Source organism: Hylobates moloch, unplaced genomic scaffold (genome assembly GCF_009828535.3).
Source record: "Hylobates moloch isolate HMO894 unplaced genomic scaffold, HMol_V3 SCAFFOLD_17, whole genome shotgun sequence".
Taxonomy (NCBI): Eukaryota; Metazoa; Chordata; class Mammalia; order Primates; family Hylobatidae; genus Hylobates; species Hylobates moloch.
The window spans coordinates 11,905,178-11,924,474 of record NW_026652292.1 but is presented as its reverse complement, the minus strand read 5'-3'; positions in this window follow the sequence as shown (position 1 = coordinate 11,924,474).

Below are 19,297 nucleotides of genomic sequence, written 5' to 3'. Positions count from 1 at the left end.
ACCCTGTAAGTCATTTTTATATCCATGGTGCTACACATTGTGACTATGGTTAAATTATATTTCTCCCCTTGTTATGCCCAATGTTTCAAATCTATCAAGTCTGACATAGGATGATGTGACATTGACATAGCTAAATTAAAAATACTATTATTATGGTACTAATAGCATTTGGACTTTCAATTTCAGCTCCAACTTGTAAATAAACAGCTGACAAGTTCTCACTCACCTTAAAATAAACAAAGGCTGGAGAAACTGAAAATAAATGACTTTTTTGAGACAGAGTCTTGCTGTCGCCCAGGCTGGAGTGCAGTGGCACGATCTCGGCTCACTGCAGGCTCCGCCCCCTGGGGTTCACGCCATTCTCCTGCCTCCGCCCGCCTCGGCCTCCCGAAGTACTGGGATTACAGGCGTGAGCCACCGCACCCGGCTGACTTATTTTTTACATGTCAGATAATTCAAGTCAGGGGAAACTGCCTCTTGGAAATCTGGAGAGACAGGATCATCCAGAGAGACCTGTCTGAAATCTTCCTACCTGAAATAGAAGCCACGGAGTCCATAACTGGCTGAAACTCTTTAATGTTAATTTTGACAAATTCCTCAAGGCAGAATGTTGGAAGAAAGTGTGAGAATTTGCTGGGGACTGCAGTTTTAAAGGGCACCCAGCATTTTTGTGGGCTTTACCTGCAGGCGATCCATTAGTTTCTCCCTATGAATATCTGAGAAAGATCCCCTTGTGCATCTGGCAAGGACAAAGGAAGAAAAAATTCATTGTGAAATAACTTCAGAGCGTTTGTGATAACACGGGGGAAAATTGTGACAGAGCTTTATTCTGCTTTTTAGAGGGACCTTCTTGTTACTCCAGTACCATCCTGTCTCACTTAAGCAAAAATGAAATAATATCAACAGCAAGAAATAAAGCAAAACAAAACAAACAGTATGAGAACTTCAAAGAAATAGACTGGGAATGCTGCTACCAAGGAAGGAAATAAAGGGTAGAGGAAGCGTTATACCACTAGAGAAACACTTGTGAAGAAATGTCACAATCCTAAGACACCAGCTCACTAAAAGCTCAGATCATAATTCCGTCTGTGCACAGCAGGCCAGGCATTTTGATACACTGGCCATGCCATGTATCATGTTAGCTGCTGCCAGTAGTTCAAACATACATGCCTGAGGAAAGTCATGTGGCACACAGCATGGAAGGCCTAAGGGTTGCTTCTGCAATAAGGGAAGGTTTCATGATCATGACCTACCTATTTTTAAAGACAGGGACTGTGTTTTGTTCACCATTGTATACTAAGAAACTCTAATATTAATTTCTCAATAAATACTTAGTAAGCGAAGGGATAAATAAATGAAAATCTAATGTACCAGTAAACTATGTTAAAAAATTAAGAGGATTTGGTAAATCTAGCTACCATGAGATAATATTAATGCCCAGGAAAGAAAGAGGAATGATATTCATGCCCATCTACTTGTTGCATGGCTTAAACTCATGAAGACTCTCATAGATGCTGTGGTCTTGTGAAGGCAAATAAGATAATTCTCATAGGGTGTTAGTTCTGATTTTCTGATTATATTGGATGTAAATTAAAGCATGTGTCTGCACATCGTGATCTCAGAACACTCTAGGACTTAGTAGTACAAAAGATCCTCACCATTACTACCTAACAATTCAGTAAGTTTATATCACTGCTGGGAATAAGAAGAAAAACAAAACCAAATAAAAAGTTTTTTATTCCAGAAAACACATCACTCAATCCTCCACTCCACAGAAGTTCCATGTCGTATTTTTCAGGGACATTTTCTTTCATTTTCTAGAAAATGATGCTTGCCAGCATTCACTGTCCAATTTTCCAGAACCAAAACAGAAAGAAGCATAGATGCTCTGAAAATTACAGTGAATTATTGTGAAATATCTGTTTATAGTAACTATCTTCATGAATAATTAAGTTCATGACTTATTTACTTAGAGTACATAGATTTAATTTATGTAGCCTGTTTAGAATTAAACCTTGTAATTTATTTTAATTGCAAAGATAAAAGGTTATTCCCTCTTGCACTTTTCACCAACAACATAATTCTTTCTGGTCATTTCTTCTATGTGATAAACATTGCTTTCTCTTTGTTTTTAATTACTCTGTCTCCTCAGAAGCTCTCTCTTCTCATCTCTATTTCCCTTTCTCTAGTTTCTTTAAAGACTGAAATCATTTTTAGCAAGTCCTATTTGTCAACATCTATATTTTTTCTTCATTCTCTGAAATTTTTTATACTTCCCAATATTTTTTGTTGCACCATTCTTTGTTATTGTTTTTGCAACCTGTCAGTACCAGTGTAATAGACTCTGCCCAGATCATACAAGATCCAAAGATGACAAGCTACATTGCAATTTGCATGAATTGCTTTCAAGATTTTCTTATAAACATGACAGTTTGCCTAGCTGCTGTCACAAGTACTATATTAATATCTGTTCTCATTAATTTCACAATGGGTTGAAAAAGAGTCACTTGTAATCGAGGGACAAAGTCTGTGTTTATATCCTATAGTTAAACAATGCAAATTTCCATGGGTTTTGGTTATCCAATTAATTAGATATTGAGTATAACGTTTCATGATAATTAGTCTTTCAGTCTGGGTCCACACAATACAAAATAACTCAGAAAAATGACAAAATAACTTTTTCAGGCTGTATAATAATTTCATCAGGACAGGTACGCATTTTAAACTTACATTCTAGGTAACTGATTATTATCACTATTATCCATACTCAGGAATTTATATGTATTTAGAATGTAGAGATGATTGTAAGTTTATTGTAGGGTTTGCTTTCATAAGCTACTTGAATGTTGAAATCATGAGTTAATTTCTCTTGACTATATCTGCAGAAGGATCTCTAGATTTGCTATGATATGGTTTATAATATGATATGGTTCTAATGATGTTTTATAGCTAAGATTGCATAAGAGTCTGGAAATATACTTCATAATAAGAACAAAACAATACAGGGAAAATACAGGCAATGCTATAGGATTATGTTGAAAGTTAAGTCACTCAGAGATTATGCTAATAGTCAGTCGCAGAGAGTATAATATTATATATCTTAATGCACTTGGGGAGACTCAGGTGTGATGTCAATATCCTCATTTCTGCAGAGCCAGGAGTGCTGTTGCAGCAACTACTGACCACAAGAGTCTTCTGGAAGAGGGGAAATTATCTCCAAGAGCTCTTAAAATTAATCTGAACCTTAAATTACAAACCAGTGCAATATATCTTCATTATCAATTGCCAAGCCAAGAAGGTTGCCTTTAAAGGCAAATAATACAGATGAAATTGTTTTATGTACTGTAAAACATCATACAATTTCAGAAGTTTTCAGCAACTTTCCATAAGTAAATTGATTTATATTTTATATCAAATCATATATAACTCTATTAGGTTTTTTGTCCCATTATTTTATATTTAATTTCTTCAAATCTAATTCTTCCTCTCAGTTATGAACCAAAATCAGGAACTGAAACAATATTGGGTAACTGAAATCTGTGCAATAGATGTTTGCTAAATCTAATGGAATTTAAAAAATATAATTCTGACTTTTTCATTATATTCAATTCCAAAGGTGTTGTGTGTGTGTGTGTGTGTGTGTGTGTGTGTGTGTGTAGAACTGTTTTAAGAAAAACACTTTCTAGGCCACTATTGTTTCTATGAAAGGTGTGTATGTATTGGAGCATCAAAATTGATTTGTCGATTAAGGAATGTTTTTGATCCTCTCTGCCCCCAGGAGCTGTAGTTATGACATTCATTTAGAATGCTGTGTGAAGTTCATCTCTTCTCCTTATCTCAAAGTTACTGCAACATAGGTACAAAATGTCAGTTTGTAAACATTACTTTGGGGAAGAAGCAATAAAAGCTACAAACAACCAAAAAATTTTTCTGATTTTTAATATCAGAAGATATTTCAATATATCTAGGTTCATTTACCTTTGAAATTCAAGGTAACTGCTCTAAAAATATTTTATGAAATGTTAAATTCCTATGTTAGTTGCTGATCATTTACAAAACTCATTTACAAGTATGTGCTATAGTGCTTTTCCTTTAAAGGTTGAAGTTATGATTTATGCTGTTTTCATCTTCCAGTGAAGATATCAAGTAGCAGAGGTATCTGTTGTTTCCTACACAAGCCATTTACCATAAAAGTTGGAGAGAACAAAATAAACTGGTTATTTGTTTTTCTCTTAAAGCATCAAGTAGTTTACATTTTCTCATGTACAAAAATGTAAAATATCTTCCTGGAACTGCTGTCCTCACTCCTAGATGCTTTTATAGAGATAGATTTTGAGAAAATGTTATAATAATAGTAATATTAATGTAGATTCTTTTTTTATAATTGAATTATACAAATTATTAAAACATTGATGCAACAGACTGTTTTTGCTTGCTGAAAATTTATATGTTGAAATCCTAACCCTTAATGTGATGGTATTAGGAGGGGGGACCTTTGGGAGGTGATTAGGTCATGAGGGTGGAGCTCTCACAAATGGAATTAGTTTCCTTATTAAAGAGACCCCAGAGAGCTGTCTAGCTTTCTTTTCATGGTCTTAGGATACAAAGATAAGTTGGCAGTTTGCAGCCCAAGAGAGGGTCCCATGAGGACCAAATCTGTTCACACTTTAACCTTGCATTTCCAGCCTTCAGAACTATGAGAAATTAATTTTTGTTATTTGAAAGCCACCCAGTCTGTGATACTCTGTTATATCAGGGCTGGCTAAGAAAATTGGGGATCACACTCATTTTACAATAAAATGTTTATGTCCAGAACTTGAAGAAGGTTAACCGACTTCTTAAATATTGTACCTCAAATTAATGATTATTCCCTATGCTCTTTGGCTCCTCGGCATTTCACCTTGCTACAGTTCTACAACGAGGTCATCCATGAGCTTCTTAAATGTGAAGCACAGCCCATGTCTTTTATTTTGATATTCCAGGTCACTTTTCCTAATTTGATGGCTTTTAAACGACGCACTCACCATCCTCTTGCTCTTGGAGAGCACAATTGTCTTAGAACTCATGGCCCTCTAGCCTTTGGTTACTTTTCTGGTGGGTCCATTTCTATTCCTTTCCCAATCTCCTCATCCTCTGCCAATATCTTTATTGTCTATTTTCCATAACGCTCCAGTCTCAGGACATTTTATTTTCATTTAAGAAGTTTTCTCTGGTTGATGTCACCTTTTCTCATTGTTTCAATGACCATGTTTTAAGAAGCAGTACATACTGTGTGGCAGAGACTGGGTCCTCCTGCAGTTTGCTTGGGAACAAATCTCACCACCATTAATTACAAGATCTGTGAGCTTGGGCAAGACATTTAACCCTCTGTGTTGCAGTTTTCTCTTCTGATGAATAGTAATCCAATAATATTATCTACCTCATTTTATTACCGTGGAGATTAAGTGACATTAATTTATACAAGGCACATAGAACAGTAATTGATATCTGGCAATTGCTACTTGTTGGTATTAAGGTTATTTTTATTCCAGTGACTCCCATATCTCCATATTTATCTCATATCATTCTCTTTAATTCCAGATTCTTACATCCAGCTATTCACAAGCATACATTCTGTGATGTTACACAAACATTAAATTCAGTATATCCACACTGAACTCATCGAAAACTGTGTCCCTTAAATCTGTTTCCTTTTCTCATATGCATCTCCATGAGTGAAACCATCATCTTCCCAAATACCATCAATCCATATTCTTGAGAAAAATGCTGAGTAGTTGGGAAGAATTTTTGTCGTCGTTGTTCTTTTACTTACTCTTCCTAATTTTCAATCATGGATAATGAAAATTGATTGATGCAAATGTCTTAATATTTCTTAAGTTTCTCCACCTTTTTTATCATTCTTATAGCTATTTTTATTTAGGCTGTTATTAAATCTCAATTAAACCATGTAGATAATTATCTAACCTGCCCACCTGCCTATATCATTTTTCCATTCCCATCCATTATCTAAAACTGAGTGATCTTTCTCAAATATAAAATAATTTATGTTACTCATACTTAAAGTTCATGCTAGAAAATGATCTAATAATAAAGAATACAATTATTTAAATGGAGAGGACACTGAAAAGCAAATAATTTTCTCTTAGTTTATTTAATTTTCCCATTACAAATGTGTGCATTCATTGATTTAAGATATCATTTTGTTATTTTTATAAGAAATATTCTGTCTAGTTTTTATTCTGTTTCTGCATTGTGTACAAATCCTACCACATGTTATTCAATGATGATAATGGTCTAGTGAAGTATTTCTTATCTACTTTGTTACTTACGTGTAAAAATGACTTTTGTCAATCAACCACACAATTTATTATTCTTTGCTTTAAGACAACATAGTATTCAGTAATATGTACACCTCAATGAATTTTAAGCATATATACATCTGTACACACACCACTTACATCAAAGTACAGAAATGTCAAGCATCTGAAAGTCTGACTCTTGTTGACTACAAGTTTTCGAAAACTTATGGTGAACACTCACATTACTTATTTTGTACACTACAATTTGGGCATTTTTTATTGGTCTTCAAGTTCAATAATTTTATGACATATCTATTGCTCTTTAATATACTCACCAAAATTTAATATCAAATGTTATGGTTATACAGTATAGTTATTAAATGCTATAAAACGTGAACTTAAAATGTATTATATTCCTAATTGTTTATATTCTCCACATTTTCATCTATTTTTCCCTATTCTCTATTTTTCTATATTTAGATTTATTTAAATTTACCTTAACTATTTTGGAAATTTTTATCTTCTGATCTATTTGTTGGATCATATGTGGATCTATTTTAACTTTTATTATTTGTCTTTGGGTTACTGTTCATTTTGTCTTGACCTGTTATAGCTCATATTTTTGGCTGAATGCCAGATGCATAAAACATAGAAGCTGCACATGATGTAAATTTTTTTAAGAGAAGATTTATTTTTCCCTCTAGGAAGCTGGTAGTTTAAATAGAGATGAGTTACTATTTGAGTTAAGGCTGGTTCTTGTCTATTTTTTTTTTTTTTTGAGTCACTTTTTTTGTTTCCACTTTTATTTTGATACTGAGGTATTTGTGCAGATTTCGTACATGGGAATATTGCATGATGCTGAGGTTTGGAGTACAGAAAATGTCACCCAGGTAGTGAGCATAGTACCAATAGGTACTTTTTAACTTACCACCCCTTACCATCTTGAAGTCCACAGTGAATATTGTTCCCATATTTATGTCAATGTGTGTTCAATATTTATCTCCCACTTATAAGTGAGAACATGCACGTTTTGTGTTTTTTCTCCTGCATTAATTTGCTTAGGATTATGGCCTCTAGCTCATCTCCATCCATGTTGCTGTGAAGGATATGATTCATTCATTTTTATGACTGCATGGTATTCTGTCTTGTATATGCACCACATTTTCTTTATCCAGTCTACCACTGATGGATGCCTGGGTTGATTCCCTGTCTTTGCTTTTGTGAATAGTGCAGCAATGAACATAAAAGTTCACATGTCTTTTTGGTAGTATGACTTCTTTTCTTCTGGGTGCATATTTAGTAATGGGATTGCTGGTTTGAATGGTAGGTCTGTTTTAAGTTGTTTGAGAAATCTCCTCACTACTTCCCACAGTGACTGGACTAATTAACACTTCCACCAACAGTGTATGAGCATTCCCTTTTCTCTGGAGCCTTTCCATCATCTGTTGTTTCTTGACTTTTTAAATAACAGCCTTTCTGACTGGTGTGAGATGGTATCTCATTGTGGTTTTGATTTGCATTTCTCTGATGATTAGTGATAGTGAGCATTTTTTTCACATGTTTGTTGGCTGCTTGTATGTTTGTATGTCTGCTTGTAACTTCTCTTTTGAGGAGTGTCTGTTTGTTTCCTTTGGCAATTTTTAAAATAGGGGTATTTGTTTTTTTGCTTGCTGATGTGTTTAAAGTTCCTATACGTTCTGGATATTAGGCCTTTGTTGGATGCATAATTTGCAATTATCTTCTTCTATTCTGTAGGTTATCTGTTCTGTCTTTAGCTTCTCTTGTGGTTCAGAAGCTCTTCGGTTTAATTGGGTTCCACGTCTATTTTTGTTTTTGTTGCAATTGCTTTGGGGAATTAGCCAAAAATTCTTTGCCAAGGCCAATGTCAATAAGAGTATTTTCTAGGTTGTCTTCCAGGATTTTTATAGTTTGAATTCTTAAATTTAAATATTTAATCCATCTAAATCTCGAGGTCATTTTTGTATATGGTGAAAGGTAGGGGTCCAGCTTCGTACTTCTGCATATGGCTAGCCAGTTACTCTAACAACAGTTATTGAATAGGGAGTCCTTTCCCCATTGCTTGTTTTTGTTAGCATTGTTGAGGATGAGATGATTGTAGGTGTGCAGCTTTATTTCTGAGTTTTATATTCTGTTCCATTTGTCTTTGTGTCTGTTTTTTGCCAGTACCATGCTGTTTTGTTCACTGTAACTTTATAGTATAGTTTGAAGTTGAGTAATGTGATGCCTCTAGCTTGTTCTTTTTGCTTAGGATTCCTTTGATTACTTGAGATCTTTTTTGGTTCTATAGAAATAGAACCAAATGTTGGATTGTTGATAGTTTTATAAAAATATCATTGAAAGTATAAATAGCTTTGAGCAGTATTTCCATGTTTATGATATTCATTCTTCCAATCCATGAGTATGGAATGCTTTTTCATTTATTTGTGTTATCTTCAATTTTTTTCATCAGTGCTTTGTAGTTCTCCTTGTAGGGATAAATCAGAAAGAATAATTTAACTTATACCTAGTACACACTTTGATCATAGTGCCATAAAAATAGAAATTGATACCAAGAATGCCTCTCAAAACTGCACAAATACATGCAAATTAAGTAATTTACTCCTGAATAACTCCTGAGTCAAAATCATAATTTAAGCATAAATTTTATAAAAGACAATTGAAGTTAATTAAAATAGGGGCACAACCTACCAAAATATCCGGGATGCAGCTAAGGAAATGTTAAGAGGGAGGTATATAGCCCTAAACACCTTTATCAAGAAATGTGGAAGGTCTCAAATTAACATCCAGGCATTTCCATACATTTTCTGAAATCTAGGTAGAGATTCCCAAACCTCAATTCCTGACTTTTTCACACCCTTCTGTTGAGCCCACAGGCTCACCACCACATGGTAGCTGCCAAGGTTTTGGGATTGCACCCTCTGAAGTCATGGTCAGAGCTGTACGTCTGCCCCTTTTTACAATGACTGAAGCAACTGGGACACAGGGTACCAAGTCCCTAGGCTACACACAGCATAGGACCCCTGGGCCCAGCCCATGAGACCATTTTTTTCCTCTTAGGCTTCCAGGTCTCTGATGACAGGGGCTGCCATGAAGACCTGTGACATGCCCTGGAGAAATTTTTCCATTGTCTTGGGGATTAACATTTGGCTCCTTGTTACTTATGCAAATTTCTGCAGCCAGCTTGAATTTCTCCTCAGAAAATGGGTTTTTCTTTTCTACTGCATCATCAGGCTGCGAATTTTCCAAACTTTTATGCTCTGTTTCCCTTTTAAAATGGAGCGGTTTAACAGCACTCAAGTAATTTCTTGAATGCTTTGCTGCTTAGAAATTTATTCCACCAGATACTCTACATTATCTATCTCAAGATTAAAATTCCACAAATCTCTAGGGCAGGGTTAAAATGCCACTAGTCCATTTGCTAAAACATAACAAGAGTCACCTTTGCTCCAGTTCCCAACAAGTTCCTCATCTTTATTTGAGACCACTTCAGCCTGGACCTTATTGTTCATATCATTATCAGTATTTTTATCAAAGCCATTCAACAAATCTCTAGGAGCTTCCAAACTTTCCCACACTTTCCTGTCTTCTTTTGAGCACTTTAAACTGTTCCAACCTCTGCCTTTACCCAGTTCCAAAGCCACTTATACATTTTTGGGTGTCTTTTTAGCAACACCCCACTCTACTGATACCAATTTACTGTATTAGTCCATTTTCACCCTGCTGATAAAGACATACCTGAGCCTGGGAAGAAAAAGAGGTTTAATTGGACTTAAAGTTCCACATGGCTGGGGAAAACGCAGAATTATGGCAGGAGGCAAAAGGCACTTTTTACATGGTGGTGGAAAGAGAAAAATGAGGAAGGTGCAAAAGTGGAAACCTCTGATAAAACCATCAGACCTCATGAGACTTATTCACTATCACAGGAAGAGTATGAGGAAAACCACCCACATGATTCAAATTATCTTGCACCAGTTCCCTCCCACAACACATCGGAATTATGGGAGTACAAATCAAAATGAGATTTGGGTGGGTACACAGAGCCAAACCATATCATACACCTATTCCAAATGGAAGAAATTAACCGAAACAAAGGGGCTACAGGCCCCATGCAAATCTGAAATACAGTAGGGCAGTCATTAAACCTTAAAGTTCAAAAATGATCTCCTTTGACTCCTCACGTCCAGGGCATGCTGATGCAAGAGGTGGGCTCCCATGGCCTTGGGCAGCTCCACCCCTGTGGCTTTGCAGGGTACAGCCCCCCTCCTGGATATTTTCATGGGCTGGCATTTAGTTTATGTAGCTTTTCCAGGGACATAGTACAAGCTGTTGGTGGATCTACCATTCTGGGGTCTGGAAAACAGTGGACGTCTTCTCAAAGCTCCACCAACAAGTGCCCCAGTGGCCCCATTGGAGACTCTGTTTGGTGGCTCTGACCCCTTTATTTGTCTTTTGCACTGTCATAACAGAGGTTCTCTATGAGGGCTCCACCCCTGTGGCAAACTTCTGCCTGGACATCCAGATATTTTCCTAAATCCTCTGAAATCTAGGCAGTGGTTCCCAAACCTCAATTCTCTCTCTCTCTTTTTTCTCTGAGACAGAGTCTCACAGAGTCTCACTCTGTTACCCAGGCGCGATCTCGGCTCACTGTAACCTCTACCTCCTGGGTTCAGGAGATTCTTCTGCCTCAGCCTCCCAAGTAGCTGGGACTACAGATTTGCACCACCACACCCAGCTATTTTTTTTTTTTAGTAGAGATGGGGTTTCACCATGTTGGCCAGGCTGGTCTCAAACTCCTGACCTCAAGAGATCCACCCGCCTCGGCCTCCCAAAGTGCTGGGATTACAGGCATGAGCCACCATGTCCGGCCCGAGAAAGCCTTATTAAGTATTCATATTCATGTGGCAATTACTCTAATTCAGGATCCAAGCAAATATGGCAAATGCAGTAAAGAGGTAAGTAGACTTTGATAAATGGATTACATATGGAGATATAATTAGCCTTTAGAAAACAAAGAAAGATGCTGAGCCATGCAGAGACCAGTATTAGTGGGAAGACATGACTACCTGTAATAAGCTTAAAAGTTGGAGGAGGTAGAGCTGTGTGTGAGATGGTGCCATGGACAAGGGGCTCCTGACAAGAACCTGTGATCATTGATCAGGTGTTCTCAATCGTGGTATTATTGCATTAGGATTGGATAATTCTCTCTCCCCCTCTCTCTCTGTGTGTGTGTGTGTGTTTTGTGTGTGTGTGTGTGTGTGGTGTGTTATTTTGGGAGAGAAGTTGTTCTGTACGTTGTAAAATATCAACATCCTTGGTGTCCTCTTACTAGATTTCTGTAGCATCATAGTTGTGACGATCTGAAAGGTCTCTAGGCATTTTCAAATGTCCTCTCTACTAGAGAACTACTTATCATAAAGGAATACATGCCAGCTATTGCACAGTGCCAGAGAAGGCAGAGAGGAAAGAAGTGACTTGATCATGTTCTCTCTGGATGCTCAGAAGCCAGAGGGTAAGGGAGACTAGGTAATGTAGTCTCTAATTTTAACACCTTAGAATTGGACATTTTATTGTCGTTGGAGAGAGCAGAAAAGATGCTATAATTATCTCTAAGTATGACATATAATCTACTAAATCCTATTTTAAGACTAAATTACAACTTTTTTATTATATCAATTTTTCTATTTCTTATACCATACCTCCATATTCTTTTTTAATTTTTTAATTTTTTTGAGATGAAGTCTTTCTGTGTCACCCATTCTTGATGTTCACATATCTTGGTTAACTCAACTTGTCCTCAATTGCTTAAATTAATATTTAAGAAAGGGAATATGTTGCTCAAAATTTATTCCAAAATCCTATGAGTAGTTAATGATGAGATACATGTCACACCCACACCACATGTCTAGTGCTGATTGTCATTGGATCCTGCCTATCACAACCACTCAAGGATCCAGGCTGATGGAGAAGCCACCTCATCACATGCTTCCATCATTACTGTAGAAAACCATGCAGATGCTCGAAGGCTTCTTCCTGGAAGTGACACATGACACTCCTGCCCATAGTTCATTAACTGATAAGTAGCATCTTAATACCCAGCTTCAATGCAGGTAGAGGTGTGTGATCACACCACATACCTAAGAAACCACTCAAACTGTGGTCCAACAATTATAATAATTACCACAGAGAATGTGTTTTATTTGGCTTTTACTCTCCCTAGAAATAAATTATTTTGCCATTTTCCCCCAATCCCCTCTCTAAAAAGTTTCTGTAGACAGTAGGCAAACAGTGCTTTTAGTTAAACCTGGGAAATTTTCGTTATGGTGAATGAATCAATCACCTGATCTCTGCCTTGCATAAGTATATAGGCCAAATATGAGGCTGAATTAAAATCCACCATGTGGCTACTGGACTTTTGTGGGTGCGCATGCCAAGAGCAACAACGAATTGCGTTGTAGGAAACAAAAGTTCCTGCCAACTGCTCTCGTGTCTGGTCTTGTTATTCAGACCCTTCTAAGTTAAGCAGTGTGATTAAGTTAGGAATTTTCTCTAAGTTTTCTTTAGAAGTAGTCAGGTCATGTTGAAAATTTCAGAGAAACAAACAAACAAAAACAAAACAGAAGAACCAGATGATGACCACTCTTTTATTAATATGATTCTTTCTGTACTACATTGGCTAAAACGTTGAAATTCCTTGCACATCAAAAGCATTTCTCAATAATTTCATTGGAAATCAGAAGGAAGGAGGAGTATTTAGGGAGAAAAGCTTATGTCACCCTGTTTCTATAGTTCCTGATTTTAGATACAGCAAGAGAGGTCAGAGGTGACAAGGGAAGGGTATAGGCGATGATAAGAACCTGAATTAAGAAATAGCTGAAAAAATAAGAGACTTTAAAATTGAAGTCCATCTTTAGTTTTTCTTGAACATTTTTTTCTTTTCTTTTTTTTTTTTGGTATGTTTGGAGTGTGGTACAGTAAATGAGTGAAGAATGACTAATGTAGCCATTGAAGGAAAATAGGACATTAAGTTGCAAAATAGATGGAGATACGCTTCCAGTAGAGAAAAAATTTAATATGCTATACTTATATACAAATGCTAGAAAAAAATGAATGGGGTTTTAATTAAAACGTGAAAACAACCACCAGTACATATATAAAAATGGACTAATGCTTATCATTAGTCAACTAAATTGAAAATATTTTAAATGACATTTCGAATATTTACAAATATTACAAATATTTAAATGGGCTCAATAATGCCCAGTGTCAGCAAAGTTAAAGAGAAATGTTGCTGACTATACATACAAAGTCTTTTTTCTAAGACAGTTGTGAGATTTGCATTGAAGTTATAAACACATGAGCCTTTCAACCAGAAATTTCAATTCGCTAATCCTGTCTTCCAAAGGTTATCTGTAAAATTATATGCTTAATAATGAGCAATATTACCCAGAAACAACTTACTCTCCATTCCTAGGTAAGTGATAGGAGCATATGATTTAAGATCAAATAACTGTAAATAAAAGATGTGAAAGGGATATACTGAGGCTAATCAATATCTAAAATTCTAGATGCCTATGATGTGTATTTCTTGAGGAGAGAAAGTTGTGTTTCTTGGCACAGAAGCAACAGATGCTGCATGCACATTACACTGATTGCTGTATTTCTTTCTCCCTTGTTGTCAAAGAAGATAAATGTACCTGGTTCATATTTGTGAGCAAGTAAAGGTGCTTGTAAGCGTGAATATAAGTTCAGTGCCATTTCAAGATGAGATGCGGCTGATCCATCTTCACATCATAAATTCCACTTGCCTGATACTATAGCTGAACTTTCTATTCTTGAATTAAAGATGAATAAATTCGGGTCTTTGCATGACATCGTACATACAAGTCTCAAATGGGCAATTCAATATGCTTATCAAAGAGCTTCAAAAATACAGGTCAGTGGTAAAACATTTAGACAATAAATTTATTTAACATTTAAATTTAGGATTTAATAAAATGATAATATTTAGTATATTAGCTACTGATATAAAATTAAGGATCAAACCTAATGTAATTGTGATTTACCTATTTCAGTATATTTTCCTGAGTGGATAACATCTATTATAATCATTCTTCAAAATTTTTTGTGTATTGGTGAAAAATTTTATTTCACGATACTTTTTCTTCTTTTTTAACTCATAACTAATTTAGGCATGAATTTGAGTATCTAGACTAAACACTTGTGTAGGTAATAGTTTGGCAACTGTGAATATTGGTTTAAAATGCAGCTTACATTATGAGATAGCACAGCTTTCAGTTTATAATTATCTCTAATCCTCCAGACATAGTAAATATTATAAAGATCAAATATCTATTGTTAGGTATATGAATAAATTTATTTAAGTACTCTACTAATTGATTATGAGGAAAGCATCTAAATATTATTTTTTAATGTAAAAACAATTACTGCTTTTCCAGCATGTCAGTGAATGTTATATGCTTTCACCATAAATTTTATTATTAATAAAACATGTCATTTTGATGACTATATCATGTTAAATGTTTCAATCATCAGTCATTGCCATAAGATAGAATGTCCCCTTTAGGGGGAAGGTAAATTGATTCTGAGTGAATAAACATCATGTCCGGTACTTACTCTTCATTTCGTCAGACTCTTATCTACAATCTGTCTAATGTTTTGACAGGATGAAAAATGTCATCTGGAATAAACAGTGAAATTCACCACATCATCACTAACTCCTACCTTGAGGAAGTGCTAATATTTACCTTAAGAAGAGAGTAAACTTTATCATTTAATGAGCTTAATGTTATGTTTCATATAGTTAATATACCAAAAGAAGTCTCATGCTTACTCACAAAATAAATAAATTAATTCAGTGATACATTGAGTACCTCTTAATTGAAATCTACCATTTGCCAAGCCTCGTAGTACTTATTGGGTAAAATATTGAACATAATAAAGAAAATTTCAGCTTATGGAGCTTGCAAGCAAGGGAGGAAACAAAATAAATATATACGGTAAAAGCCACCTTTGGTGCACCATGCCATGTGCCCCCCTGTTGTCAGGGCAGCTCTGTTGGATGATTCTGTGCACTTGGTAGTATCCCCCACCAAGCATGGACACTCTGTTGTGGTGCCCTGGGGCTCTCCACAAAGCTACAGATAACTGGACTTCCTTGCATGGCATAAGTCAGATGTATGGGGGTTCCATATTCCTGGGGCAACTCTTAACTGGGGAAGTGTGAATGTCAGTGCATGAGTGTCCAGTGGAAAGAGCCCAGCAGAGAGAATGATGGAAAGATTTATTTAAAGCTAACCTAAGATGACCAATTTGAGGCAACATCTTATAATATTTGGGGCTCTAGCCTATGGGGAGTAGTGACCAAACAGCCATATATGTTTCTGTGTTGCCAGTAGCTTCGGGATCCAAAATGTATAAAGGGAGTTAGACCTGCTCACCATCACTCACTCACTTGCATAATATACACTTCTTCTGAAATTGAAGTTCCAGCTGTTGTTCTGGTTACAAGGGATGGGGCTGAAACATTTCTGCCAGAGGACACAGAAGTGCTCTCCAGAAACTAAAGATGGGACCGCTAGCTTGCTTTGGGCTTCTCCTGGCTGTCATGTTTAGGGATGTTTAGGGGCACTCCTGGGTGCTTCACAGTGGAGTCCAGAAACCTATGTCTGGACCTCAGTGGATTAATCTTATACTCAAGTAAAAGAAACCAGTCACAAAAGACTGCATATTGTTTGATTCCATGTACATGAAATGTGTAAAATATGTAGATCTACAGAGACTGAAAGTAGATTAGTGGTTGTCTAAGCTTTAATGTAAAGTAACTACTAGTGGGTACAGGGTTTCATTAATATTTTCGTGAAAATATTCTAAATTTGATTGTGGTGATGGCTACACAATTCACCATGTTTGAATGTAATATATACTTTAAATGGATAAAGTGTATGGTAGGTGAATTTTATCTCCATAAACATGTCCAAAAAAAGGAAATATTTAAAATAAATCTATTTAAATATGAACACAAAATCAATAATTTAAGATAACAATTATAAACATTATTGAGACAAATGACAGAATACTTAAGTAAATGGAAGAATATACCATTTTGATGGTTTAGAACACTTGCTATTGTAAAGGTGTCCATTCTTCCTAAAGTAATCTATAGATTCCACACTGTCCAAATTAAAATATCAGCTTTTGGCAGGAGAATTGCTTGAACCCGGGAGGCGGAGCTTGCAGTGAGCTGAGATTGCGCCACTGCACTCCAGCCTGGGCCACAGAGAGAGACTCCATCTCAAAAAAAATAAAAAAATAAAAAAATAAAAAAAATATCAGCTTTTTTTGGTAGAAATAAACTTGTTCTGAAATTCACATGGAAGAGCAGAGATGCAAAAATAGGCAATGCAAATGAATAAAAATAAGATTTAAGCTGAAGGCCTTACAAAATAGACTTTAAGTTTTAAAAATGGAATAGTTAAGGGAGTGGTATATATTAGATAAGACAAAGTTTCCAATATAATAGAATTTTTTTTTTGCTAGTTTGTTTCTGGACACTCTAGTCTAATTTTAAGAATAATAGTAGAGCTTTCACAAGAAAACACATAAAATATTAGTTAGAATAGACAGATATATAAAGAGTGCACAAAAAGCACTAAGGACTAAGAAAACATAATAAACCTGACATATTTTACAACATGTTACAAATAAGAAATTCAGTATCAAAGTATACTACGAAGAGATTAAAATGGTAGTCCTCAGAGTAGAATATATTTATAATACAGATATAACAACAGCAAGAAGGATAAACACCTCATGCACAGACTACATAATGTTAAGGAAAAAGGTCAGTCAAGAGAATAGGAAATAGGCAGTTAGACTTGAATAGACATTGCAAAAAAAAAAAAGTATCCAGATGATCAATAAGTCATGAAAGATTGCTCAGTTTTACAAATCGTCAAGAACTGCAAATTGAAACTACAATAAACTTTCACTAAAATGGCTAAAATGAAAACTATGAAAAATGCAAGTATTGGCAAAAACTGTAGTCTTTGGCCCTCTCATATAGTTCTGGTTGGAATGTAAATTGAAATCGTCAATTTGTAAAATCATCAACATCTGTGAAATCTGATGTTATGAAAACCATGTAATCAAATAATTCAACCAAACTAGGAACATATCTAACAGATACATGTTCACAAACGTCCATTTGCTTCAATGTAGTAAGAGCCCTATTCTTATTAGACAAAATCTAGAAATTGCCCAGCGGCCCTTCAGGGAAGAATAATATAGAAGTTGTAACATATTTAGTGAATGGATTACAATAGTATTGAATTATCTATACCTATTGACAACCACGTGGATGAATATCACAAATATAATGTTGAATGATGAGTTGTGACAAACAAAAATGGGCAAAACTGATCCTTGTTTTTAGGCATCTGTATAGTCATTATTCTCAAGGATGTGCCTGGAAAAGTGCACAGGTTCTGGATCTGGGGTGATGGCAATTTTGTTGACATGGAGGTGCTGGCTACCTAGGTGTGTATAGTGAGAGAGAAAGAGAGAAAGAAAGTGTGTGTGTATGTATGTAGCCCAGGCCAACCCAAGACGAGTTGAATCAGTAAATCAGATCATGAGATTTTTGGGGGGTGTTGATGTAAGGGGTATAGAATAATTTTGTTACATGGATATATTGTATAGTGAAGTCTGGCATTTTAGTATTACCATAACTGGAATAATGTACACTGTACCCATTAAGTAATTTCTCATGCTTCACATCCCTCCCACCCTTTTCACTCCCCAATGTCTATCATCCTACACTATGTTCATGTGTACACATTGTTTATCTCCTACTTACAAGTGAGAACATGCAGTATTTGTCATTTTCGAGTCGTTTCACTTAAGATAATGGCATCCGGTTCCGTCCATGCTAAGCAAAGAATATGATTTCATTTTTTATGACTGAATATTATTCCATTGTGTGTGTATGTTTGTGTGTGTATATAAGCATTTTCTTTATCCAGTAATGCACTGATGAACACTTTGATTTTTTTTGCCTCTTTGGTATTGTGAATAGCACTGTGATAAATGTATGAGAGTAGATATCTTTTTGATATAATGGCTTGTTTTCCCTTGGGTAGATACACAGTAGTGGGATTCCTGGAACTAATGGTAGTTCTATTTTTAGTTCTTTGAGAAATCTCCATACTGTTTTCCATGGAGGTTGTACTAATTTACATTTCCACCAGCAGCGTATAAGTGTCCCTTTCCTCTGCATCCTCACCGACATCTGTTATTATTAAACTCTGCAAGAATTCTAATGGCAGAGAAAAGGTGATATTCACTTCTCTGTTATAAGGTGAAGATAAATGACAAAAATATCCCACAGCTGTAATTTTGAATCTTGAATAGCTACTATTTGAGAGTGTTTTCCTTGTACTTTATATCCATGAAAACCTTTAGCACTTATTTCAACCCAGAGAGACATATTATTGTTCCTATTAATACCGAGAACACTGAAACACAGATTATATCTTATCACAAGGTCCAATAGCTAGTAGAGTTATCAATGTTATGTTTTAAATGCAATGCCTTTTATACTAAATTCTGTTTCACACTATCACTGCCTGCTCAACTTATATTTGAAAAAGCAAATGAAACAAGATGTAAAATTTGAAATTAACATGTTTTTATTTATCTTCAGAGGTCGAATGTAAGAATGGAGTTGAACAGTATGTTACAAACCCTTCGAAACAATACAATATTTTTTCATCTTTATTCATTCTGCCTTTATTTATTGGTGTTGCATTTTGGGCTCCCTCTTGTTTTTCATAACAAATGTAAAAAGTAACATGTATGGTTAGTTTCAACAAGATTTCAACCCCAGAGAGAGGAAGGCAATATACAGAAGCAGCATTTTACCATTCACTTCAAGTCATTATGCTTCTGTACTCCTCTGC